A 26,351-nucleotide genomic window follows, 5' to 3' on the forward strand; every position below is an offset into this window, starting at 1 on the left:
TGATGATCAGCCAGCCAACTGCCATCAGGCAACCCACGGGAGGAAACCTCGCTGGTTATTGTTAAAAAATAAAGACTTGAGAATAAAATAAATAACCATGTGCACATTATTCAAATAAAATTTTAATCAATTCAGAACCTGTTCCCAAACTTTGTGAGTCTGCTCATGATAACGAACTCTCTGGGCTCTTCTTCCTCCTGCTTGCTGTATTATGCTAAGTGGACTGCATCAACAATGCTGATGGGAGGAAAATTTCTTACTGCTGGACTGTGGTTTGGAGGACCTGTTGAAATATCTTAATTCCCCGCTTCCAGCCTCAGTATTTCTTGCCTCTTCATTGGGGGTGAAATGGATGGGTTTTGCATATGCTTTCTGAGCTGCACAGGAAGTGTCTCAACCCAAGGGAGTCTGAGGTCTTCTTTCATTTGCATCTTTGAAGACAATCCCAGCTCCGACCAAAGCACAAATGGCAGTGAAGGGATGCTGAGTCATCTTTGTCCTTGTCCCCACAGCCTGACAGCCTCATTCTCCGTTTAGCATCACTCTGGGGTTAGTGGAGCAATCAGAAATGACCTGAGAGTCTGAGGACGTGTGTTCTGACAAGGGAGCTCCCATCAACCCAAGGGCAGTGTGGGTAAGTTACACGTGCTTGGTCTCCCTACACACAAAGTAAAGGTCAACTCCAATCTGACCTTATCCACGGGCCTCGAAAGAGGAACATAAGGTGAGTGAGTGAGGCAAATTTCTTCTTATTTTTAATTGGAAGATCATTGATTTACAATGCTGCGTTTATTTCTGCCATACAACAGCGTAAATCAGCCATAAGTATACATATATCCCCTTTTGCTGAGCCTTCCTCCCAACCTCTCATCCCATCCCTCTAGATCATCACAGAGCCCCATGTTGAGCTCCCTGTGTTATACAGCAGCCTCCCACTAGCTATCAGTTTTTCACATGGTAATGTACTTATTTCAATGCAACTCTCTCAATTTTTCCCACCCTTTCCTTCCCCCACTGTCTCCACAAGTCCATTCTCTATGTCTGCATCTCTATTCCTGCCCTATAACAGGTTCGTCTATACCATTATCAGAGTCTACATACATATGTCAATACATGATATGTTTTTCTCCTTCTGACTCATTTCACTCTGGGTAGAGGCACTTCTCAAAGTGCTAAGTAACTCTAAGATTTTACCTCCATTAGGTCCTACTCCCGTGGTCCCAAAAGCAGTAGTCAATCTCACCCAAGCTGCACCCTCACCGGGATGGGGGCACCTAAGGACAGAATGGACCAGAGAAAAAGATGCTGATCATGGTTTTGACATCATGATGCTGTTTGTAATGCCATATCTCTTCATGTGCTGCGCTGAGCTTAGTCACTCAGTTCTGTCCAACTCTTTGCAACCACATGGACTGTAGCCCAAGAGGCTCCTCTGTCCACGGGGATTCTCCAGGCAAGAATACTGGAGTGGGTTGCCATGCCCTCCTTCCAGGGATCTTCCCAACCCAGGGATTGAACTGGGTCTTCTGCATTGCAGGCGGATTCTTTACAGTCTGAGCCACCAGGGAAGCCCAAGAATACTGAAGTGGAGTAGCCTATCCCTTTTCCAGGTGATCTTCCTGACCCAGGAATTGAAGCAGGGTCTCCTGCATTACAGGAAGATTTTTTTACCAGCTGAGCTACCAGGGAAGTCCATATCTCTTCGTATTTCCTCCCAATTCCATAAGGATGTGACACACTGAACATAAATACATATCATGTGACAAAGCACAACATTTTACCCCCGGACCCTTCAAATGTATTAATAAAGGATTATTTTCCCCTGTCCCTGCATGAAAAGTCCAGTAGACTTTGTGGCTTCTACATTAGCTGAATTCATTGAAAGGACTGGTTCTAAAGCTGAAGCTCCAATACTTTGGCTACCTGATGTGAAGAGCCAACTCATTGGAAAAGATCCTGATTCTGGGAAAGATTGAGGGCAGGAGGAGAAGGGGGCAACAGAGGATGAGATGGTTGGATGGCATCACCGACTCAGTGAACATGAGTTTGAGCAAACTCACGGAGACAGTGAAGGACAGGGAAGCCTGGTGTGCTACAGTCCATGGGGTCTCAAGGAGTCGGCCACAACTTAGCGACTGAACAACAATGTAATAGACCAAACTTTCATTAATTTGGGTCCTAATCGTTGGTGCCATTCTTAATTAAGACTTCAGGGGAGGTTGGGGTAAGTCCATCACAGTTCATTTTCTCCAAAGATTACAACTAAAATCTAAACAACACATGAAAGAAAACAAAAGCAAAACAAACTTAAAACAACACCAGAGAACTCTGGAGTGTGACCAATATACTCCCATTTCACCCTGTCACTGCCAGAGTCTAACCAAGCACTTGCCCTGGGAGTCCTAAGCCAGGACATCTGGGAAACACCTAGAGTCGCTGAGTATTGATTCCCTGAACAAAGGGAAAGCTTGTCATTTAAATAGAGTTATTTACAATATTAAACACGTCATCTTTTTGTATAGGTATAAATCTGATATATCTTTCAAAATACATTTGCATATAAAATGAATGCATCAGCATTTGTTCTATGTAATGGCATATTGTTGCTGTATTTGCTTTAAGTAGTTGATCATATTTTGAAGTTACTTAAATCATAAGATAAAATGTCTTTATATTTACTTATAAAGTATGAGCTCCAGGGTTCTTCATTTCTTTTGCTAATTCTAGATTTCATTTTCTTGAAGGACTTTAATTTTTTTTGGAGTGTAAAATGTTGGTGAAGAAAATGTTCATTGTTGTTCTGAAAGACATTTTCACTGGGCAAAAATTATGAGTTGACAGTTGCTTTTGGCTTTTGTTTCCTTTCCATGCTGGGAAGATATTCTCTTCTAGTTTGCACTGTTTCCAATAAAAAATCTGCCATCATCTTTTTCTGTTCCTTTACAGGAAATGCGTCTTTTTGTTCCATTTATTTTTAGGATTTCTATTTATCAGAGCACTTAGTGCTTTTAAGCAATTTGATTATGAAGTGTCTTGGTTAGTGTCCATTGACCTTTGGAATTTTCTGGATTTATGTTTTTTTTTGTTGTTGTTGCTGTTGTTTTGTTTTTATAAAATCAGATTTGGAAAGCAACTAGCTATAATTTCTTCCAACTTTTACTTATTTATTTTTCTCCTTTGTTTTAGGAATTCCAGCTACACGCATACTTGGCCACTTGAAACATTTTTACTGTTTACTAATGCTCTGTTGATATTTTTCCAAGATTTTTACTCTTAGTGTTTCATTTTTGAATACTTTCTACTGATATATCTTCAATTTCATTAATCTTTCATTATCCCTCAATATCTTAGCATTCATCTTGCCTGATGTATTTTTTATCTCAGAGATTGTTTTCATCCCCAAAATGTGATTTTTAAACAGATACATTATTTTATTTAGTATGTTCAGTCTTTTTTTATAGCTTTGTAGCCATATATAAGAAAGTCTTAATGTTTGTTTTAATATCTTTGTCTACTAATTCAGTTATATGGGTCCATTTTAAATTATTGATTTTTCTCTCTTCAAATTTAGGTTACATTATCCTGTTTTTTGACTAGATAAGAAATTCTTATAATGCATTTTTAATCATGGTGTTACTTGAACATCTTCTCTACTGACAACTCAATTTATTAAAAATCACATCAGAGGGACTTTCCTGGTGGTCCAGTGGCTAGGAATCTGAGCTCCCAGGGCAGGGGGCCTGTGTTTGATTCCTGGTCAAGGAACTAGATCCCATACGCTGCAACTAAGAGTTCACATGCCACAGCTAGGATTTGGTGCAGCCAAATTAAAAAAAAAAATCACGTCAGAAAGCCCCAAGTCTCCTCTAGCCATGTCAGAATGCCAGGTAGTACTTGGTTATAAAGAATAATTGCGTCTTGCTCAAATGGTAACAGTACCCAAATACCTTCGATTGCCCATCATCTGAGTGAAAAATGAAGTTTGTGTAGCATTCCTAATACCACTATTATGATGACTGCTAGTTGAGTCCACCCTTTCCTGACAAGAGCCAGGATAAGATTATAATGTCTCACATATGCATTCATATAAAATGGTTTTTTCTTTCTGACTTACAGACTCTAGGTCCAGTTATGTCTCTACAAATGACCCAATATTAGTCCTTTTCATGGCTGAGTAATATTCCACTGTATATATGTACCACATCTCCTTTATCCATTCCTCCATTGATGGACATTTAATACATTTAATAAATTGCTGCAATAATCAGTGGAGTACATGTGTCTTTGTGCATTGTGATATCCTCAGGGTATATGCCCAGTAGTGGGATTGCTGGGTCATAGGATAGTTCCATTTTTAGTTTTTTAAGGAACCTCCATACTGTTCTCCATAGTGTCTATATCAATTTATGTTCCCACCTACAGTACAAGAAGGTTCCCTTTTCTCCACACCCTCTCCAGCATGTGAAATTTAGAAAAATTGTACAGATGAACCTATTTGCAGGACAGGAATAGAGATTCAGATTTAGAAAATGGACACGTAGACACAGAGGAGGAGGGGGAGGGGGAGAAGAATTGGGAAATTGGGATTGACATGTATACGCTACCACGTATAAAACAGCTAGCTAGTGGGAATTGAGAAACCTGTATGCAGGTCAAGAAACAACAGTTAGAACCAGGCATGGAACAGCAGACTGGTTCCAAATTGGGAAAAGAGTATGTCAAGACCATATGTTGTCACCCTGTTTATTTAACTTATACGCAGAGACATCATGGGAAATGTTGGGCTGGATGAAGCTCAAGCTGGAATCAAGATTGCCAGGAGAAATATCAACAACCTCAGATATGCAGATGACACCACCATTATGGCAGAAAGCGAAGAACTAAAGAGCCTCTTGATGAAAGTGAAAGAGGAGAGTGAAGAAGTTGGCTTAAAACTCAACATTCAGAAAACCAAGATCATGGTATCCGGTCCCATCACTTCATGGCAAATAGATGGGGAAACAATGTAAACAGTGACAAACCTTATTTTGGGGGCCTCCAAAATCACTGCAGATGGGGAGTGCAGCCATGAAATGAAAAGACCCTCGCTCCTTGGAAGAAAAGCTATGACCAACCTAGAAAGCATATTAAAAAGCAGAGACACTACTTTGCCAACAAATATCTGTCTAGTCAAAGCTATGTTTTTTCCAGTGATCATGTATGGATGTGAGAGTTGGACTATAAAGAAAGCTGAGCGCCGAAGAATTGATACTTTTGAACTGTGGTGTTGGAGAAGACTGTTGAGAGTCCCTTGGACTGCAAGGAGATCCAACCAGTCCATCCTAAAGGAAATTAGTCCTGAATATTCATTGGAAGGACTGATGCCCTGAAGCTGAAGCTCCAATACTTTGGCCACCTGATGTGAAGAACTGACTCATGGGAAAAGACCCTGATGCTGGGAAAGATTGAGGGCAGGAGGAGAAGGGGACGACAGAGGATGGGATGGTTGGGTGGCATCACCGAATCAATGGACATGAGTTTGAGTAAGCTCTGGGAGTTAGTGATGGACAGAGTAGCCTGGCGTGCTGCAGTCCATGGGGTTGCAAAGAGTTGGACATGACTGCGAGACTGAACTGAACTGAACTGAGTGGGAAGCTGCTGTATACCACAGGGAGCTCAGCTTGCTGTTCTGTAGTGACCTAGATGGGTGCATGGGATAGGAGTAGGTGGGTGGGAGGGTTAGGGGTGGTTGAGTGGGAGGGATGGGGTGGGTGGGAGGGGGTCCAAGAGGGAAGGGATATATGTATACATATAGCTGATTGGTCTTCCCAGGTGGCACTAGTGGTAAAGAACCTGCCTGCCAATGCAAGAGATTCAAGAGACGTGGGTTTGATCCCTGGGTTGGGAAAATCCCCTAGAGGAGGACATGGCAATCTACTCCGTATTCTTGCCTAGAGAATCCCATGGATGGAGGAGCCTGGCTAGCTATAGCCCATAGGGTCACACAGAGTCGGACACGACTGAATGACAAGTTGATTTCTGGAAAAATGACTGCCATGTGGTAGGTACTCAGTACCTTATTTGCTGTAAGACAGAAGAAAAATTAATGAACATCTAATATGCAAGCTCAGTTAATGACCTAGCCTCTCTTTTTCTCTTTACACTGCTTCCAGAGAAGACATCAATAGAACATTTTATACTTTCTTTTGAATATCTGTAACCTTTTCTAGGAGCACTTTTCCCCTAAAAGCGGGATGAAACTGAAGGGATTGCAGCCTCAGTGAGAATCTAGAAGTGGGGGGATTGCCATAGTAATCGATTCCTTAAAAACAATTTCAGAAGAGAAGTTTCCATTTTGCCTCCCACATTCTATCGGTTTGTACTGCACTGACCCACATTATGCATATAAATACTGTCCTTGTGGATGCCAGTGCTGGGGCTCTTGCTCTGATGCTCAGACAAAGCAAGCTGTCTGTGAGACATACCCATTGCCCTCTTTTGGGCAGACACAGTGACATATTCTGGTAGTAATCACACTGAATTGTTAACTAGATTGGGGTTATCAATAAAAACACATTGAATACATTTTGCTATTTTATTTCATTTTATTTCTTCTGCTTTATGACTAGAAATCACTATTTTATTTCATTTCATTATCTTATTTCATTTATTTTTGGCTGCACTGGGTCTTCCTTGCTGTGTGCAGTCTTCTCTCTAGTTGCCATGCAAGGGTTTAGTTGTTCTGTGGCATGTGGGATCTTAATTCCCCGACTAGGGATTGAACTTACATCCCCTGCATTGGAAGGTGGATTCTTAACCACTGGACCACCACGGAAGTCCCACAAATCAGTCCTTTTGGAAGAGGAACAAATGTGTGTGTGTGTGTGTATTTGAACCATCAGTGAAAAGATTCAGAGATATAGACGGACAGATACAGATATAGATACATATGATGCATAGAGAGACATAGATGATTCAGGTATAGATGATATAAGTATAGGTATATAGATTCAATATTGGGGTTTCCCAAGTGGCTCAGTGGTAAAGAATCCACCTGCCAATGCAGGAGATGCAAGAGATGTCAGTTCAATCTCTGGGTCAGGAAGATTCCCTGGAGGAGGGCATGGAAACCCACTCCTGTATTCTTGCCTGGAAAATCCCATGAATAGAGGAGCTTGGAGGGCTACAGTCCATACGGCTGCAAAGAGTTGGACATGACTGAGCTACTGAGCACATAGATATATAAACGTAGATGGAGCTATCACTGAGTTATTATTAGGTCATTCTTTCAATAGCATCTGATTTTGTTAGATTATTCCATAAAAGAACAATGTATTAATAAAGAATATTTTTTTCTTTACTGAAAGCTTGCCATAAGTACCAGAGCCAGAGGAGCAGAAGCCCCCAAGTCTTACTCTGTATGCCTTCCCCAGTTCTGCTTCTCACGAAGTAATCTGGGCCCAGGTTGGCTCAAGAGCATCTGTCTCCATCAGGACATAAGAAAAAAGCTCCTGATGGAAAACTATTGGAAGGGCAGTGAAGATGGTCCACTTGCTACAGTAACAGAAATCAAGGCGGAGGAGCCTTGTCACTGGTTATTTCTTCAGATTCCTGGGCCCCTCAGAGGGCAAGTATGAGATCAAAGAATCCTTGAAGACCTGGCACTGACTCTGTTTCTTGGAAGGAGGTGGGTGTATCTCGAGCCCCGTCTACAGACTTATAGAGCAGCCCCCTTTCTTTTTACAGTTTATCACTCACTAATTAAAAGACGCTTACTCCTTGGAAGGAAAGTTATGACCAACCTAGATAGCATATTAAAAAGCAGAGACATTACTTTGCCAACAAATGTCCATCTAGTCAAGGCTATGGTTTTTCCAGTGGTCATGTATGTGAGAGTTGGACTGTGAAGAAAGCTGAGAGCCAAAGAATTGATGCTTTTGAACTGGTGTTGGAGAAGACTCTTTAGAGTCCCTTGGACTGCAAGGAGATCCAACCAGTCCATCCTAAAGAAGGCCAGTCCTGGGTGTTCATTGGAAGGGCTGATGCTAAAGCTGAAACTCCAATACTTTGGCCACCTCATGCGAAGAGTTGACTCACTGGAAAAGACTCTGATGCTGGGAGGGATTGGGGGCAGGAGGAGAAGGGGACGACAGAGGATGAGATGGCTGGATGGCATCACCGACTCGATACACATGAGTTTAGGTGAACTCCAGGAGTTGGTGGTGGACAGGGAGGCCTGGCGTGCTGCAATTCATGGGGTTGCAAAGAGTCGGACACGACTGAGCGACTGAGCTTACAGACTGACTGATGCAGCCCTGGTGGCGCTAGTGGTAAAGAACCCGCCTGACAATACAGGAGAGGTAAGACATGCAGGTTCGATCCCTGTGTTGGGAAGATTTCCCCAGAGGAGGAAATGGCAACCCACTCTAGTATTCTTGCCTGGAAAATCCCATGAACAGAGGAGCTTTGCGGGCTACAGTCCATGGGATCACAAAGAGTCTGACATGACTGAAGGAACTTTGCACTATGCATCTTGATTCCAAGCAGTTAAAATTGCATCAGACTCCGCTGGCAGTCCAGCGGTTAAGAATCTGCCTGCAAATGCAGGCGACATGGGTTCCATCCCTGGTCAGGGAAGGTTTCACATGCTGTGGAGCAGGTAAGCCCATGTGAAACAGCTACTGAAGCCCACACATCTAGAGACCAGGCTCCTCAAGAAGAAGCCACCGGAATGAAAAGCCCACACACCACAACTAGAGAGTAGCTAGCCCTCACTTGTTGCAACTAAAGAAAGCCCTTGTGCAGCAGTGAAGAACCAGTGCAGCCAAAAATAATAAATTAATTAAAAAATTACTGTCCTTTAAATCTCTTTTAATCTATGGATTTACCTCCAATCCCTTCCCTTTATTTAATATGTTTATCTGATAAAGAAACTGAGCTGCTTGGCCTGTAAGATTTCCCAGACCTCAGGCTTCTTTCTTTCACGTTTCTTGCATATTGGTAGCTGAGTCCAGAGACTGTGTAAGACTCAGGCTTAAGGTATTTAGGAAAATTATAGTGTTTTTCAAAATTCAAAGTGAAGCTTTATCTGTTGGTTAATCTTAGCAATCAATGATGTTTACTATCCAAATTTATCACTCGCTAGAAGCTATGAGAAGGCAATGGCAAGCCACTCCAGCACTCTTGCCTAGAAAATCCCATGGACAGAGGAGCCTGGTAGGCTGCAGTCCATGCGGTCGCTACGAGTCAGACATGACTGAGCGACTTCATTTTCACTTTTCACTTTCACACATTGGAGAAGGAAATGGCAACCCACTCCAGTGTTCTTGCCTGGAGAATCCCAGGGACGGGGGAGCCTGGTGGGCTTCCGTCTATGGGGTCACACAGAGTCGGACACGACTGAAGTGACTTAGCAGCAGCAGCAGAAGCTATGAGATAGATGTAAAGATAATATGTATATGTTAATATGTAATAATAAATGCAAGAACATAGTTGTATGGGTAAATATACTGTAGGTAATATAAATATCATACGCCATTGAATATAGCTATATGTTGATATATGATCTATATTATGTAACTAGATTGTTATATTTTAAAGTTAAATATAACAAGTTTATGTCAGCAACTGTCACATTATGTGAAGAAAATAAAGCCAAGACCTAGAATAATGGGATGGTGTTATTAATAAGTGGTGTTAATGATGCTGCCGAGGAAGGCCTTATGATGAAACTAATAAAACTCATGGCCTTTGAGTTGACAAATAAATACAATATAGACTAAACTATGCAAAGATCATGAATTTTGCACTAGGCAAATAAACATCAAATAAAAATATTCTTAGTTGAGAATGATTTGGATATGTTTCAAAGCTCAAAGACAGAAACTGGAAAAAAGTCAGGGTAGCTAAAACTTAGTAAGAAAACAATAACATTAGGTGAGATTTTTGTCTGGCGACAGGGTGATTGCCTTGTAGGTTACAGTTGCTGTATTTCAGACTGTAAGTGCTTTAAGTTAGAGAGTCAACCCAAAGGCTGTCCTTCCAATACAGGCTTTTATTTAAAGAAGCTCCTATTCTAATGCTCTTTTGAGTGTTTCAGTATATTCCCTAAAATGAATACACAAAGCTCTATCATTTATATCTTCATATAACTTTCCACCATCCATTTAAAATAACACTCTTTTGGAAAAGATGTTACATCTTACTTTATACAGGGCTGGTTTTATAGAAGGTCTGCTCGGTTTAAGAACTGTTTGTGCTGTATCTACACAGAGAACAAAGAGTAGAATCATTATATGAGTGCAGAAAAAATTGCCTCAATTATGTGTAGATTCCAGATGGGCTGATTCACATGTATTTGCTCCTCTTAGAATGAGCAGTTTTTCTCTGAAAGACACAGCCATCACTGAAATCCTAACATTTTTCACAGAAAATGGAAAGATGTCTCGCACATTTCTGTGGATGGCTAAAGAAGCTGTTCATTCCTTAAAAAAAAAAAAGACATCAAAATTTGCCTTTTCTCCAGTTTCAGGGAGCTCTGAGTTGAAATTTGAGTACTCTCCTGCGGTCATAGCTTCTCCATCCATTATGGCTGGATAGATTGCTAAAGCAGAATCTCTAGGGCATGAAATCTGGGCACAGATTCCCAAATTGTGGGCATGGTCATCTCTAGAATCTGTACTGCTCACCTTGTGGCTACACTGGTCAGGGGTTTGCCGTCTCAAGAGAGGAATATCTGTACCTGCCTCCTCCTTAGTCTTAACCAATCGAACCAGTAGAAAAGACAGGCTATGTTCTTTGGGAATCAAATTGATTTTTCCAATCAATAATTTGATAGCTCAAACTCTAAAAACCTAGATAAATTCAGTGAAAATGAGCTATGACTCTCAGAGAATCTCATTAAAGAAGCATCTTAGATTCTTTTTCTCTTCTCCAGTTTAGATATCTCAGGATACGGTGCATGTTTGCTTCAAATTGACTTGTTGGGGTGGGAGGGGGGAAATGAAGGACAGATACAACTCAGATGCCTAATTAAATAAGCCGGAAACAATTAGGGCTGATCAACGTTTAATGACTTCCTGTTTGGCTGACTATTATCCATTGCTGATTCAGAGACTAGTTAAAAGTCACTCTTATCTCCCACTGATTTTTCATTTGATCTTCAGCCCTGCTGTATGTTTCTTCACTTTGAACACATCAAGTTTATTGTAATTAATTTTTATTGGAATACAGTTGCTTTACAATGCTGTGTTTGTTTCCATTGTGCAGCAAAGTGAATCAGTTAAACACATATCTGCTCTTCCTTGGATTTCCTTCCCATTTAGGTCACCACAGAGCACTGAGCAGGGTTCCTTGAGGTACAGGTTCTCATTAGCTATTTTACTTCATTTTTTTGCCATACCCCACAGCATGGCTTAGTTTCCCGACCAGGGATTGAACTCATGCCCCCTGCCCTGGAAGCGTGGAGTCTTAACCACTGGACTGCCAGGGAAGTCACATTTGCCTATTTTATTCATAGTATCAATGGTGTATGTATGTCAATCCCAGTCTCCCAATTCATCCCACCCTTTTCCTCCCTTGGTGTCTGTATATTTGTTCTCTGCATCTGTGTCGCAATTTCTGAACAGATTCAAGTCTTAACAATAAAAACGGTGACTGTGTTGATGCCCACATTGCTCTTGGCATCTCTCTCTTATCCATAAAGCCCCCCTCCACACAGCCATCTTTGGAAGCAGTGCATTTCCAACCCTGTTGAGAATCTCCGCTACTTTTCAACGCCCTGAGTTGGCTTCCTGTCCCAGTCTTGCCTTGAGAACTGCTGTATTGTCTTTATCACAGCCCCCATCGCTACCCAATTCCCATTGGTAGAAATGGGAGAATTGGTAGAATTCCCAATTCTCCATCAGGGATGTGCTCCTCCCACCAAAAAATGTCCCACTTTCCAAGAGGAAGTGGTAGGCTGTGCCCCTTAGCTTCTGTTTTGCTTAGGCAATTTGGTTACAGAAATGGAGTCAGCCCTCTCAGGGCTTTCCCAGTTCTTGCAGACCTGAATAGAGAGAAACTGAAAACATCTTTTGAAAAGAACAAGCGGAATCCCATGTGTGTGGTCCACCCCAGCTGGCTGAGGGCTACCTCTTCCTTTTGGAAAAGCACATACATCTCCTGGATTCATTCTCTAGACCAGGGTTTTTCAACCTCATGGGATTGGCATTTGGGGTCAGAAAAAAATTTTTTTAATGTTTTTAATTTTTTAAGGGGTGTCTGTTGTAGGGTGGTTAGCAGTGCTCCTGGTCTCTACTGACTAGATGCTGGTGGCATCTATCTTAGCCCTGCTGCACCCCAATCCTGGCAACAAAACATGTTTCTAGATATTACCAGTGTCCTCTGGGGAACAAAGTCACCCTGAGATTAAGATATGTTCTAATCAATCTGGAAGTACTTTGGCTTTTTTTTTGGGGGGGGGGCTTATTTATGTTTTCTGAACTTTTTATTTTGTATTGGGGTATAGCAGGTCAACAATATTATGACAGTTTCAGGTGAACAGCGAAGGGACTCAGCCATACATATACAGGTATCCATGCTTCCCAGGTGGCAAGAATTTCAGTGGTAAAGAATCTACCTGCCAACTCAGGAAATACAAAAGATGTGGGGTCTATTCCTGCGTCGGGAGGATCTCCTGGAGTAGGAAATGGCAACCCACTCCAGTATTCTTGCCTGGGAAATTTCATGGACAGGGGAGACTGGCGGGCTACAGTCCATGAGCACACACACACATTCTTCTTCAAACACCGCTCCCATCCAGGCTCCCACATAACATTCAGCAGAGTACCCTGTGCTATACAGTAGGTCCTTGTTGGTTATCCATTTTAAATACAGCAGTGTGTAGGAAGTACTTTGGCTTTATCAGTCTCACTTTCTAACCGCAGTTATTATACTTCTGGAAACAACTCCTCAGGACCACATCTCCTGTGTTTTGTACCTGGTTCCTACACACAAGGTAATCCCATCAATAGGAGAAAAAAGATCTTCTTGTCTGTCTGCCATGAGACTTGAGAAAAGGTTGGTTTGTAGGACTCCAACCTATGAAAATCTGTTATAAGAGGATGGCTGAGCTCCTTTGAAAAGCTCAGTCATTAGCCATTTGGAGTGAAACTGACTCAGATGACATCCTGATTTTGGAAGGGAAACTTACTCCTTAATATTGTATTTCTCAGAGATGTCAATGGCCCAGCAGAGGCTGCAATAAGCCACTGGAAGCTAATGCTTATTATAGCAGCTAGCTCATCTTAGACGATCGACATTTTGACCTAAACAGTGTCATACAGACAGTGTGAAGTAAGTCAGAAATATAAATACAAATATTGCATATTAATGCATACATGTAGAATCTGAAAACAATTGGTATAGATGATCTTATTTACAAAGCAGAAGCAGACACAGATGTAGAGAACAGCAAGGAAGGGAACGTAGGGTGGGATGAATAGGAAAGTTGGGATTGACACATATAAGCTACTGATCCTATGTATAAAATAGGAAACTAATGAGAACCTACTGTATAGCACAGGGAACTGTGGTGACTAACTGTGCTCTGTGGTGACCTAAATGGGAAGGAAATCCGAAAAAGGGGGATGTATGTATACACATAGCTGATTCACTTTGCTGTACAGTAGAAACTAACATAGCATTGTAAAGCAGTTATACTCCAATTTTTTTAAAAGACAGAAAGACAAAAACAATAGACATATTGTAATATATTCCTAACTGGAATCCTTATTTTGCTTAACACAGTTTACAGCATTCTTTCAGAAATATTTTCTGTTTAAAAATTTTGCATAGCTCTTCTGTCTCTTTCCCTTGTTTTGATTTGCTATTCCCTGTATTTTTCACAACAGCTGTTTCTTAAACTTCAGAAGCCATTTAGGTTTTACAACTTTTTGAAAATATCCATTGCTTTTCTCCTTTATTGCACAACCTGTAAAGCTGTATATTTTTGGAATCACAATTGAAATCTTTAAAGATGGGTTTGTAAATGCAGGGAAATAGAACTATCATTCTTTTCTTTCTCGTGTATTGACAAACTTTGATCTGATGTTATTTGCTTGACAATTTCTCTTTCACACACATCGGTGATGACTTTGGTTTGGTTTGGATAATACCATATATTAACCATAAAGTGATTTCATACATTTTGCCAACCTAATTGGAGCTTTATTCTCCTCTCTGAGACGTGCTCTGTTATTTCCCCAACTGTCAGAGGACAAAAATAAACCTGCTATTGACTCACAACCTTCTCCCAAACTACACGCAAAAAAAGTTGCTTAAAGATGCTTCTCACTAAAAATTAGTGGTTAGATTAATTAGTGATTTTTAAAATCCTCATTGAGATATTACAAACAGAGCCCCTACAAGCATTCTTCTTTTTATATATGGGAGTTCGACCTGATGGGCTTATCTTGTGACTTGTCTACAAGCATCTCAGCATGGCATGAAAACCATACCATGATGGCTTCATTTAATGTTGAGTGAGGATCCTAAGAGTCTACAAGCAGTGATTGTTTCCAAGAGTTTGTATGCATTTTTGAATTCTTACCTAATCTGTTTCATGTTAATTTTAGAATGTCTACAGGAAATGTTTAAAACGACATCCTTCTTGGACTTAACTTTGCATAAAAATGTTGAAAGAATTGCATATGTTTCTGAGTTTGACACAAGGATGGATTTTTTAAAATTATATTTTCACCCTAGCACACACCTCTGTTTTATAAAGTCATTCTTATTTTATTTATTTTTCTGCCCCACACAGCATGTGGAATCTTAGTTCCCCAACCAGGAAGCAAGTAGTGGGAGTGCTGGACCACCAGAGAAGTCCCATGGGACAGATTTTACACAGGATCTGCTTATACAATGTGAAATCTGTGTATTTAGCCATGGGAAACTATGTGCTGCTTTCTCAGAACATCGATTACTGCAGTAATTCTGTACTGATGTGATTGTCAATTATGTTTATAATACAACATAAGGCTGATGTGAAAACTCCCATTGCCCAATGATACAGAGACTTTAAAGAGGAAAAGAAGGCAGGCCAGATTGAAAACAAGATTTTTGGATACTGTCTCTAAACACCAACACACTGAAAAAAATGGAGAAAACTAGGCAAAAATAGACAACTAATACAGTTAGTTCCACCAAACAAACCACTTTTGTAAATCAAACAGATCTCTAAGCAAATCCTGAACATTTTCCCCTTTGTATTTAAAAAAAATTGAATAAAAAGTAAGTAAATAAAAAAGAATGTCAAAGGCCAGGAAAATCAGATATTCAATTCAGTTCAGTTCAGTCGCTCAATTGTGTCTGACTCTTTCCGACCCCATGGACTGCAGCACACCAGGCCTCCCTGTCCGTCACCAACTCCCAGAGTTTACTCAAACTCATGTCCATTGAGTCAGTGATGCCATCCAACCAACTCATCGGTCGTCCCCTTTTCCTCCCTCCTTCAATCTTTCCCAGCATCAGAGTCTTTTCAAATGAGTCAGCTCTTCACATCAGGTGACCAAAGTATTGGAATTTCAGCTTCAGCAGATATTGGTACCTGATAAAACAACTGATATGCAGTACCTGGGAAAGATGCTTGTGGGAGATTGGCATGCTTGAAAGACACAGTGAGTCAGGTACCCTTTTATAACTACTTGCTTAAATCTTAAAGATGGAGGAATATTTGAGGTTTGACAATTATTACAGCCTTTTGGAGCCTTTTAGCTATGCTTATTCAAGTAGCTAAAATTGAACGCCCCAGTATCAAAGACACCTGCTTTGTGGACTTCCCTGATGGTCCACTGGTTAAGATTCCACATTCCCAATGCAGGGAACACAGATTTCATCCCTGGTCGGGGGGAACTAAGATCCTGCATACTGAGTGGTGTATCCTTGAAACAAAACACCTGCTTTGACAAAAAGTAGAAAACAGCAATGCCCCAGCCTCACTCTAGTAGCAGACGAGGCCTCACACAGATAAGCCCACTGGAAAGCACAAGGCACGTGGGTTTGTGGTTGGCAGATAAAAGCATCTAAGAGGAAAAGTGATCCACACCCAGTGTATATCTGTGTGTATCTTTCAGAGACAGGACAGACTGGATAAGAAGCAGGAAGAAGCATCAAGAATCACCAGTCATATCTATGAGTGCTCTACTGATGTCCTTTATAGGATGTGATAACCCAGAGACTGAATCTCATCTGACTAGGGACAGAGGACCTCTGGGAATCTCAGCTGTTGTGGGACATCCTGGGTAGCTGTGGTTCAGATGATGGCTCTTTTGCCTGACTTGTGAGGCTGCAGGGAAAGAGACAAGCTGGTGGCCATCTGCACGCCCAGCTCTGTGATGGTGACGTAGTCACGTCTCTATGAGGTGGATGTTCCTGGTTGACTCCATTCCGTGGACGTGGAGAGCGAGGCTCAGAGAGGTGATGTATCGTAACCAAAGATGCAGAGTTAGAGGAATACCTGAGGTTCACACAGAGGCAGTCTGGTTCCAGCACTCATTATCTTTTTTTTTTTTTTTTCATATTCAGTGTTTTTATTTAATTTTTTTTTAGCAGACAATTTACATACCTCCCCACCCCTTCCTTTAAGTTAGTGCTGACAACGTTCCATAATAAACTACTTAAAGAGAAGCTTTGGTCAAGAATGGAATGAAATTGCAAAACAAAACAACCCCCCAAACAAAACCCAAATCACTGCTGCTTTAAAAAAACCAACACTTTCACCAATTATATTCAAACAAAACACACAAAGAGGTTTGCGCCATGTCTGTCTTCAGTGTTTCCTGGCGGCGGGCTCCCCTCCCCGTGCGAATGGCGGAGCTGCCCCGGCGCAGCCGGTCCGTCCTCATGCTGGGTCTGGAGGCTTGCTCAGCTTCACATTATCCGAAGACCCTGGATGGAAGACTCCAAGGTCTTGAAATCCCAAATGGTCATGGCTCCGTCGATGCCGGTAGTGCAAAACTTGCCGACAATCTTGCTTGTCCACCTCATAAATAGACACTTGAGTGATGCTGTTCTGGTGCAGCGTCTCCAGGACCGTGTTGCGGTCCTCAGTCGTAGCCCGCTTGTCCAGGTTGCGGAAGCGCTCCATGGCCGACATGTTGCGCTGGATGCTCTGTTTGGGGATGTCCAGCTTGGAGACGAAGGTCAAGCAGCCGCGGTCGTCGTAGTTAAAGAGCATGGGGCAGCAATCGTGGCCAGCAGCCACAACGCTGTTCTCTGAGACGAACGATACACTCAGGAGGGGCAGGAACTCTGTCTTCAGAGTTGAGACCTGCACGCTTTTTGAGGCGTCGGCAACAGATACGGTGCTGTCGTGGCTGACCCAGGCCAGGCGGCTGCCACTGGCCGAGAAGCTGACCCCGTGCACCCAGCCGCCAGTGCCGCTGCCCCAGAACTCGGACATCAGCTGACCGAAAGGCATTTTGCTGCCCCAGGGCGTGCTGGCTGGCTTCTCATCCACTTCTTTAATGTAGGCAGAAAACACTCTGCATTTGAAGTCACAGGATCCCGCGTCCAGCAAGACGTTGTTGGGATGCCAATCCAAGCTGAGGACCGTGGAGCGGATGGGCTTTTTAATGTGCTTGCTCACCCACCAGTCATTTTCAGACTTGAAGTAACAAACGGAGATGAGTCGTGCCCTGCTGCCCACGGCAAACTTGTTCTCTAGCGGGGACCACTTGACGAAGGTTGCCGCCCGGTTAATTCTCAGGATCACCAGGGTTGGCTTCCAGACACCATCCTTCTGACTCCAGATGTAGGCGTTGAGGTCGGCCCTGCAGGTGACGATGCGATCACTCTTGGGAGCCCAGTCGATACCTGTGATGTGTCCATTGTGTTCCTTGAGCTCATGGGCTTTCACCCACTGGCCCCCGTTCTTCTTATAGATGTGGACTTCGTGATTATTGGGGCTAAGGGCGATCTGGGTACGATCCCTGTTCCAGGCATGACAGGTGATTGGCTCCAGTAAAAACTGATGCAGGGACATTATTCGTAGTGTTTTCAAAGGATAGAAAGCTGGGATCGGGGCTGGCCGGACGGGCTCGGAGCGTTGAATTCGCGGACTCTGGTCAGTCGACGCGAACAGGCTCCGGAGGGCACGGGCGGAGGACCTCATTATCTTAAATTCTATTCTACACGCTCTTTCTAAAAGATAAGAGAACCTACCAGGCAGAGAGATGAAAGGTATTCCAGGAAGAGGAATGACACATGAAAGAACTCAAGGAGAGAGTGAGTGAAATTGTGGTCCATCTGGGGACCCAAAGATAGTCAGTGTGGCTGGAGAAGCAGAGAGGAGTCCACAAGGCCTGGTTCTATCAGCTGCGAGCTGAGTGACCTTGGGTAAGTCAATTGCTACTCAGCTTTAGTTTCCTCATCTGTAAAAGGAGATAACAGATACTTATGGCATTTAAGGCCTAACGTCATTGTGAGGAGGAAGTCACCATTTACGCAGAGTGCTTAGCAGGACACTTGGCATCTGGCCAGCATAGCATCCATGCCAGCTGTCTCCATGGTTGTTATTATTGGGGTGGGGGTAGGGGAAGTATTGGAAATGAGAATGGGGAGGTTTGCACAGGCCACAGCCCATTTCAATTCTAGAATGCTAGAAATGAAGAGCCACTGCAGGATGTTAAGCAAGGGAATGACATTATCAGATTTATAACAGGGGGAGTTTACTCTTGAGAAAGTCCGAAAGAGATCTCCGTTGTTTGCTTTTTTGGTGCTGAGCTGCATGAGTTGCTTCTATATTTTGGAGTTTGATCCTTTGTCCGTTGCTTAAGTTGCAAATATTTTCTCCCATTCTGAGGGCTGACTTTTCATCTTGTTTATGATTTCCTTTGCTATGCAAAAACTTTTAAGTTTAATCAGGTCTCATTTGTTTATTTTTGTTCTAATTTTCATTACTCTAGGAGGTGGAGCAAAAAAGACCTTGCTGTGGTTTATGTCAAAGAATGTTCTTCCTATGTTTTCCTTGAAGAGTTTTATGGTGTCCAGTCTTCAAACTGACACCTTTCTCCAAGGGATCTTCCTGATCCAGGAATCAAACCTGTGTAAAAAAAACAACCACCTATAATGGAAAGTAATCTGAAAACTTATATATATGTATTTATGTATATTTTTATACGTATATATATCTATAAAGAAAGAAAGAGATTTGCAGGCAGGCTGAACTTCAGGAAAGGGGGCCAGCTTGGAGAGACATTTAGTGACCTGGCCATTCCTACTATGTCCCAGATCTAAAGGGCTGAACATCTGCAGTGGAAGACAAGGCAGGGTTTCTCTTGAATCTTAGATCAGTGGGCCTGTGAGCAGGTGTGGACCCTTCATCTGAACGAGGGAGTTTCTGACAAGTGGTCATAGGCTCCAGGGCTGATGCCTGTGGCCATGTGCTTGGAATCATCCAAACGTTTTTTCTGAAAGGGGCCTAATGGTAAATGTACTAGGCTTTATGAGCCATGTAGACTCAGCAACAACTATTCAACTCTGCACAAAGGACCAAGTCTATTCCAGTAGAACTTTATTTCCAAAATTTTATTTACAAAAACAGCCAGAGGAAGAGAATAGGAGGTGGATTCAATCAATGTTTATGGGATAACAGAATTTGCTGCCCAATTGCATATGGTGACTTGAGTAAGGTACTCAGCTAGCTAATGTCCACAAGAGGAGAAATTGGACATATTTCAGATTACTATCCAATTCACATATCTTCCTAAAGACAAAGCAATGCAATTTTTCTCAAACTAGCAATCACAAACCATGAGTGGGTCATGAAATTGATTAAACTATCAAAAAGATAGAATTGCCTGTTATAGTTCAATAGTAATAAAATCATATTTGTTATTAAAGTTAAATCATTTTAATTTAGTCTAATTAGTAAGTGGAATTATTTTCTATAAAACTTAAAAAATTGTGTGCATCTTGTATAATATGTGAAATTTTTTTTGATTAGAGATCATGGCCAGAGAAGTTGAAAAAATACCATTTAAGGGAACTACTATAAAGTAGAAACAGCATAGGACTAGGAAATGAAAAGATTTAGGTGGGTCTTAATCCAAATTCTGCCATTTTTAGATTTGAATAAATATTTAACATCTCTAGGACTCAGATGTCTTACTGGTAAAATTAAGGCATTATTTTTTTTCTACATCTACTTATTGTTTGAGAGACTGGACATACAAGAACAGACAAAACAGGTCCAGTTCTCAGGAAGCTAACATCCTACTGGGGGAGATACATAAATAAATGAAGGAGGATGAAATGATGGCCTGAGTGTTTATGGGGTGGGTGGTGTTTCAACGAGGAGCTCAAGGAAGGCTTGTCTGGAAATGAATGGTGATGTGAGGGTCCCGGAGTGGGGAGGAGTCTGACAGTGAGAACAGCTTGGGAAGAAGTGATGGTGAAACTACAGCTCAGTAGAGAGTCCCTGGCCTCAGTCAAAGGCACTCAATTAATCCCTGTGACCACCTAATCTAGGATAAAAGACACAAGAATATACAATGGAGGGACTTCCCTGCTGGTCCAGGGGCTAAGACTCCGCTAAGACTGGGTTCCCAGTGCAAGGACCCAGGTTCAGTCCCTGGTCAGGGAACTAGATTCCATATGCTGCAACTAAGAGTTCGCATGCTGCAATGAAGATCAAAGATCCCGAGTGCTGCAACTAAGGCCCAGCGCAGCCAAATCAATAAACAAGTGAATATTTAAAAAAAAATATATATATATATATACAATGGAGGGAAAACAGCCTCTTCAATAAATGGTACTGGGAAGGCTGGACAACTACATGTAAAATAATGAAATTAGAACACTTCCTAACACCACACACAAAAATAAACTCAAAATGGATTAAAGACTTGAATATAAGGCTGAATACTATAAAACTTGTAGAGGAAAATATAGGCAGAACATTTTCTGACATAAATCACAGCAAGATAGATCTTTTTTGATCCACTGCCTAGAGTAATAAATATAAAAACAAAAATAAACAAATCAGACCTAATTAAACTTTAAAGCTTTTGCACAGCAAAGAAAAACATAAATAAAACAAAAAGGCAACCCTCAGAATGGGGAAAAATATTTGTAAACTAAGCAATTGACAAGGGATTAATCTCCAAAATATACAAAGAGCTATTGCAGCTCAATATAAAAAAAAAACAAACAACCCAATCAAAAAAACAGGCAGAAGACCTAAATAGACATTCCTCCAAAGAAGACATACAGATGGCCAACAAACACATGAAATGATGCTCAACATCACTAATTATGCTGCTGCTGCTAAATCACTTCAGTCGTGTCCGACTCTGTGTGACCCCATAGACAGAAGCCCACCAGGCTCTCCCGTCCCTGGGATTCTCCAGGCAAGAACACTGGAGTGAGTTGCCATTTCCTTCTCCAAGGCGTGAAAGTGAAGTCGTTCAGTCTTGTCCGACTCTCACTAATTATGAGAGAAATGCAAATCAAAACTACAATGAGGTATCACTTCACACTAGTCAGAATGGCCATCATCAAAAATTTATAAACAATAAATGCTGGAGAGGGTGTGGAGAAAAGGGAACACTCCTACACTGTTGGTGGGAATTTTTTTAAAAGTCCCTTAATTAAGAACATATTGGACAGATTTGAACATGGGTTTTTAGTCCATATCTCAAACTCCGCATCATTACGCAGCTTCAACATGGATGTATTCCTTAAAATTACCTTTCCTTATGTAAGCTCCTTGATGGTTTGAAATAAAATGACAACAGGGACTTACCTGGTGGTCCACTGGTTTAAACTCTCCACTTCCACTGCAGGGGGTTCAGGTTTGATCTCTGCTCAGGGAACTAAGATTCCACATGCCACCCAGCATGGCCAAAAAAAACAAAAACAAAACCAAAATGACAAGGTAATCTTTAAAAGTGATCATTGTATTAGAGGTCACATTTTACCAGCTGCCACATTCAACCAACACCTCTATGTACTGCAACCAGGTCTCTCAGAATCTCCTCCTCAAACAAGTGATTCCCTAATTAGAGAAGAAGCACAAGCTGGAATCAAGATTGCTGGGAGAAATATCAATAACCTCAGATATGCAGATGACACCACCCTTATAGCAGAAAGTGAAGAGGAACTCGAAGGCCTCTTGATGAAAGTGAAAGAGGAGAGTGAAAAGGTTGGCTTGAAGCTCAACATTCAGAAAACGAAGAACATGGCATTTGGCCCCATCACTTCTTGGGAAATAGATGGGGAAACAGTGGAAACAGTGTCAGACTTTATTTTTGGGGGCTCCAAAATCACTGCGGATGCTGATTGCAGCCATGAAATTAAAAGACGCTTACTCCTTGGAAGGAAAGTTATGACCAGCCTAGATAGCATATTAAAAAGCAGAGACATTACTTTGCCAACAAAGGTCCGTCTAGTCAAGGCTATGGTTTTTCCCGTGGTCATGTATGGATGTGAGAGTTGGACTGTGAAGAAAGCTGATCGCCGAAGAATTGATGCTTTTGAACTGTGGTGCTGGAGAAGACTCTTGAGAGTCCCTTGGACTGCAAGGAGATCCAACCAGTCCATTCTAAAGGAGATCAATCCTGGGTGTTCATTAGAAGGACTGATGCTAAAGCTGAAACTCCAATACTTTGGCCACCTCATGCGACGAGTTGACTCACTGGAAAAGACTCTGATGCTGGGAGCGATTGGAGGTGGGAGGAGAAGGGGACGACAGAGAATGAGGTGGCTGGATGGCATCACCGACTCGATGGACATGAGTTTGAGTGTACTCCGGGAGTTGGTGATCGACAGTTGGCGTGCTGTGGTTCATGGGGTCACGGAGAGTCAGACACGACTGAGCGACTGAACTGAACTGAACTGAAACACACCTGGATTCATAGTTGCCATTTCTTCCCTGCTGCAAATGAGTCTCTATTCAACCTCAGCTTGTACAGTAATCCACAGATAATACCAATGTAAGACATGCCTGTTGGGAGCTAAAAAAAGAAAAGATAGGCCTGTCAGAAGAAAGGGGTGATGAGAAAAAAGTCACCCCATGATCCATGGACACCAAATCTGTTAAGTGAATTTTAGCTGAGAGAAGCCTGATGTTTGAAGTGGTGTAGCTGCCCTCTCTCTGTCTTTTAGTAAGACTGTGGCAGGCAGAATAATGCCCCAAACGTATCCACATCCTCACCCCCAGAACCTGTGAATACATCATCTTCCATGGAAAAGTGGGTTTTGCAGGTGTGAATAACTTAACGATCTTGAGAGAATATTAGTTTGTGACAGTGGCCATAACAAATTTCCATCGACTGGGTGGCCTAAACAATGGAAATGTATTTTCTCACAGTTTTGGAGAGTAAGAGTCCCAGGTCAGGTGTTGGTGGGTTTGGTTTCTTTGGAGGCTTCTCTTCTTGGCTTGCAGACAGCCACGTGCTCACTGTGTTCTCAGTCCGTCTTTCCTCTGTGCTTGAGCAACCCCAGTGTCTCTGTGTGTTCAACCTTCCTTCTAAGACTCTCAGTCAGATTGGAATACCCCCACCACCACCCAGCGGTCTCATTTTAACTTGATTATCTCTTTAAAGCAGAGGTCCCCAACTTCCAGGTCGCAGACCAGCACCTTCTGTCAAATCAGTGGCAGCATTAGATTAGAAATACAGTGCATAATAAATGCAATGCTTTTGAATCATCTAGAAACCATCCCCCCACCTGCCAGTCCGTGGAAAAATTGTCTTCCACAATACTGGCCCCCGATGCCAAGATGGTTGGGGACTGCTGCTTTTTTTTTTTGATGGGAGGATAATTGCTTTACAACGTTGTGCTGGATTCTGCCATACAACATGAATCAGCCATAAGTATCGCCTCCCTCTGCAGTCTCCCTCCCACCCCCACCCCATCCCACCCCTCTGTTGTCACAGAGCACCAAGCTGAGCTCCCTGTGCTATACAGCAACTTCCCACTAGCTATTACTGTTCATTTTACACATGGGAGTGTGTTTATGTCAATGCTACTCTCTCAATTCATCCCACACTCTCCTTCCCCAGCCGTGGAGGACTGATGCTTTAAAGGACTTATCTCCAAATACAGTCACATTCTGAGGTCCTCGAGGTCAGGGCTTCAAGATACGAATTTGGGGAGCAACACAAGTCCATAACAGGGAGATTCCCTTAGATTAATGAGGTGAGTTCAATGGAATCACAAGGATCATTATAAATGAAGAGCGAGTGGCAAGAAAGTCAAAGCATGAGATGTGATGACAGAAGCAGATGGTGAGAGTCAGATTTGAAGATGTGATGCTTCTGGCTTTGAAAATAGAAGAAGGGGCCACAAGGCAAGGAATAAAGGTAGGAAAATAAGAGGGAGTAGACTCTGCCCCGAAACCCTCAGAAGGAATGTAGCCCTGTCAGTACCTTGATGCTAGCCTAGTCACTTGCATTTTGGACTTCTGACCTCCAGAACTGTAGCAGAATACCTTTGTGTTGTTTGAAGCCCTCACATTTGTGGAAATTTGTTACAGTAGCAGAAGGAGACTAACATAGAGACCCAGTGTCCTGATCACACTAGGCAGGGCCATTTGCAGAATTCTATCCTCCAAACCATAGTGATTGGTCCAAAGATGGACACATGTCTCAAGAGGAGCCAATCAGAGCCCTTCCCTGGGACTTTCTATCTGGGGCCATGGAAAGACCTCTTTTTCCTTCCCAAGAGGTACACCCTTTTCTCAGGAATCTAGGGTCGTCTGATGTAGTATTTCCTTTACCTTAGCAAAATCCATCTGTAGCATAGTGACTGAGGGTGATTTAAAAGAGAGGAAGGGGACTTCCCTGGTGGGCCAGTGGTTAAGAATTCACCTGCCAATGCTGGGGACATGGGTTTGATCCCTGGTCCAGGAAGACCCCACATGCCATGGAGCAATTAAGCCTGTGCGCTGCAATGACTGATCCCCACCCAGAAACCGTGCCCTGCAACAAGAAAAGCCACCACAATGACAAGCCTGGGTGCCGAAACTGGAGAGAGTCCATGAGCAGCAACGAAGACCCAGCACAGCCAAAAATTAAATAAATTAATTAAATTTTAAAAAAAATTTAAAGAGGAGGAGGGACCAGGAAAGTTTCTAAAGGCCGCATGAGCCTTGGAATTCAGTTGTTTCCACCTCAGTCCTATCTGTTTCTAGTGCAGTTTTATAACGTGAATTTTTTTTTTTCCTTATGCTGGTTTGGGCTGGATTTCCTTGAGTTGCAATCAGAGTCCTAACTACTTCCGATGAATTTTCCTAAACTGTGTTATGTTGAATACAAATGGAGCTTCTTGGGAAAACCAAGCCTTCCCAGACAAAGTTTAAACATAAAACAAGTCACAGGGTGTGAGCATATTGTCTTCAGAAAGCAGCTGCGTGCCCTGCAACTGCTCCCCTCCCTACCCCGTGAATTCAGAAATGGCTGAAGGAAACACCAGTGATATTTTCTAAATCTGCTTGGGAAACCAAGGCCAGAGACAATCTGTTGACAGAGAAACATGGGAACAAGAAACAAGAAGGGGAGTACTTCCCTGACAGTCCAGTGGCTAAGACTCTGTGTTCCCAATGCAGGGGGCCTCGGTTTGGTCCCTGGTTAGAGAGCTAGATCCCACATGCCAAAACTAAAGATCCCACATGCCACAATCAAGATATGGCAGGGCCAAAGAAATAAGTAAATCAATATTTTTAAAAAACATGAAAGAAACAAGAAGAGAGACAAAAACCCACAGAGAGCCAGGCGCTTGCAAATAAGCCTCTGAGCCCCCTGGAAAGGTGTATTACCAAGAGACAGGACAATTTGATGCCAAACAGCTTGACTTTATATTCTGTCTTTACACAGCTCAGCTGAGGGCTTGGAGAGCAATATTTCCGTTATGTGCCCCAGACTCCCATCTATAAAATGGGGCTAGCAAAATGTTAACTGCCTGACTGTGATGATTCAGTAAGTTAACACAAATAGAGGATATACAAAGACCCACGTGTTCAGCTCTTGGAAAAGTCTTGAAAGTGTTAGTTGCTCAGTTGTGTTGGACTCTTTGCAGCCCTATTGGACTGTAGCCCACAAGGCTCCCCAAACCATGGGATTCTCCAGGCAAGAATACTGGAGCGGGTTGCCATTCCCTTCTCCAGGGCAATCTTTCTGACCCAGGAATCACACCCGGGTCTCCTTCACTGTAGGTGGATTCTTTACTGTCAGAGCCACCAGGGAAGTCCTGGGAAAGTGTTAGTCTTTATCATAAGTTCCTTTAATTCCTGGGTCACGTGGCACCTGCCACAGGCAGTGGAACCATCTGGTACAGAGGCAGGTAGTCCATTACTCACAGCCTAAGGGAGTAGCCTGAACAGAAAGCAC

The 26,351-nt window shown here is 42.4% G+C and overlaps 1 pseudogene; it reads right to left on the bottom strand.

The window, feature by feature from the left end:
* Positions 1 to 16,564: 16,564 nt before the first annotated feature.
* Positions 16,565 to 18,145, bottom strand: LOC129542356 (actin-related protein 2/3 complex subunit 1A pseudogene; annotated as a pseudogene).
* Between the last annotated feature and the right edge of the window lie 8,206 nt (positions 18,146 to 26,351).

This window comes from Moschus berezovskii, chromosome 19 (assembly GCF_049115385.1).
Source record: "Moschus berezovskii isolate FMDL1 chromosome 19, NW_MosBer_1.0, whole genome shotgun sequence".
In the NCBI taxonomy this organism is placed as follows: domain Eukaryota; kingdom Metazoa; phylum Chordata; class Mammalia; order Artiodactyla; family Moschidae; genus Moschus; species Moschus berezovskii.